The sequence below is a fragment of the Mandrillus leucophaeus genome, unplaced genomic scaffold (assembly GCF_000951045.1).
Source record: "Mandrillus leucophaeus isolate KB7577 unplaced genomic scaffold, Mleu.le_1.0 Scaffold764, whole genome shotgun sequence".
Classification (NCBI taxonomy): domain Eukaryota; kingdom Metazoa; phylum Chordata; class Mammalia; order Primates; family Cercopithecidae; genus Mandrillus; species Mandrillus leucophaeus.
In genome coordinates, this window is record NW_012108297.1 from 389,380 (window position 1) to 391,636 (window position 2,257).

Sequence of the window (2,257 nt, forward strand, 5' to 3'; positions counted from 1 at the left end):
CCTTTCTAAATCTGTAGAAACAAAGCAGAGAAAACTTTTTTAAAAGTCACTAATATTCTCTGGTTCATAAGACATTACACTGACAAAAATAAGAAAAAGAATGTATACAAAAGAAACACCATCAAAGAGAAATTGCACCAGACTAATTAAGCAGGCAAGAAAGACTTTATTCAAGACCATTGCAATAGGAGTCAAGACTATTACAGTAGGAGAAAGAGGTTGAACTCAACTCTAAATACAACAGGGACAGTTGGAGATGTACATCCAATGGGCAGAATGAGGAAGTCATTGGATGGAAAATGACTAAGAGAAACTTTGTTGGGTATCAAGCCTGGGAGAACGAGGAATGTGATTGGATATGAAGAATGGGGGATTCTCAGTAAACTGGCATAGAAGGATTCTTGCTAAAACTGGGCTCAGCAGGCCAAGGCCTAGTCAGGAAGAAAGTTCAACAGAGCCTGAGGAGGAAATCCTTGTCAGCATTCAGAAATCAAAAATTAGTTCTAAGGAATTAAAAATATGATAGCAAACATAAAATGTTTAATATGAGAATTGGGAGAGTACATCCAAATGGCCTCTGGAAATCAGAAATGAAGGTATAGCAGGTAGTTCAAGGATGCTGCTGTCAAAAGTTCAAAGAATATTTTATTTTCTAAGCCATGTATATACATAATTTTGATTAATGAAAACATCCAATAATAAAAGTTATAAATTCACATCTCTCCTTAAAAAAGTAAAATGTTCTGAAAATAACTGAAACCTTACTAAATAATTAAGAACTTTTTATAGATAAAAAATATTTTCTGATTCTTATGAGAGTTTCAGCAAAACTAAACTATGCGCTGTCCAGCCACCTACTCTCTTTCTTAGCTGCCCAAGAGACATAACACAAGAGGACATTCCAGGCAAATGCTCCTAGGCGAGGTTTCCACTCCGAAATCCCATCTGCTTTCTACTCTACTCAGCTGAGGTAGATGAGGTGGAGACCTCAAGGACCCCATCACCTCACTCCCTTAAATCAGTCATTCCTCTACTTTCTCTACACCTCAGGACCCTGCTCTGGCCTCATAAGACCCCAGAGCCTCTCACACAGAGGATATTTCTAGCCACCCCAAATGTTACCTTCCAAAGAAGGAATAATGGGAAGATTCAAGGAAGAGAAAGCCAGATCCCACCAATAACCAAATTGGTAACAAAAAAAAAGGATAAAGGGCCAACAGTATTGGCATGTTTTCTTCACCTGCATCAAAAATTTGTGTTCAGAAAGGGAACCCAGTTGGGGAACTGAAGATTATTTGTTCATTGGTTCAACATAACAAGGTCTCAAGAGCTGCCCATTAGGCAATACAGTGAAGGGTGAAGGGTTCCCACATCCACTCCCAAACAAGAAGGAGACACAAGAGATAGCTGCCTCCCTGGGCTGCTATTCAGATCCCACTTCAGGAGCATGAACCACCTCCTGGACAGAGATGTTCCTGCTCCTTGACCAACCTCCTTTACCTGCACAGGAATGAGCTGACAGGCTCGCAGAGACATAAAAGAACAGGATCTCTACAGAGATATCATCTTTTAGGGGGCTGGTCTCCTTCAGAATGAAAGTCAGAGACATTCTAGGCAGCGTCAGTCAAGTCATGTCTTAGAACGGGTCTGGTAGTGCACCACAGGTTCCTAGTTGTCACTCCCTGTGCATAATTTGCTCCCATACCAACCTCATAATTAAAATATCAAAAAGTCATGATGTCACTCACTCAGGCTCGAAAGGAATGAATTAAGTTTTCAAATATTCAAATATGAAAATTATAGCCATTGCATACTCAGAGGCTTACAGGGTAAATGGCTCCAGTTAAAGTATTGATTTATTATTTGAAACCACCTCCCACCCATTTATTGTAAGTCTTTATATCGGTCTTCTACTGCAGCTGTAACAAATTACCAATTACCAATAAATTACCAATAACTTTAGTGGCTTAAAACAACATAAATTATCTTACATTTCGGTAGGCTAGAAGTCCAATATGGGTCTCACTAAGCTAAAATCATGGAATCATAAGGGCTGTGTTCTTTTCTGGAGTCTCTAGGGAGAATCTGTTTCCCTACCTTTTTAAGACTGCCTCTCCCAGAGGCAGCCTTTATTCCTTGGTTTGTAGCCCCTTCCATTTTCAAAGCCAAAATAGGTCTACTCCTTCTCATAACACCTCACTCTGAGGTCTGCTTCCCTTTTCCATTGTAAGGACCCTTGTGATTACATTGGGACTAG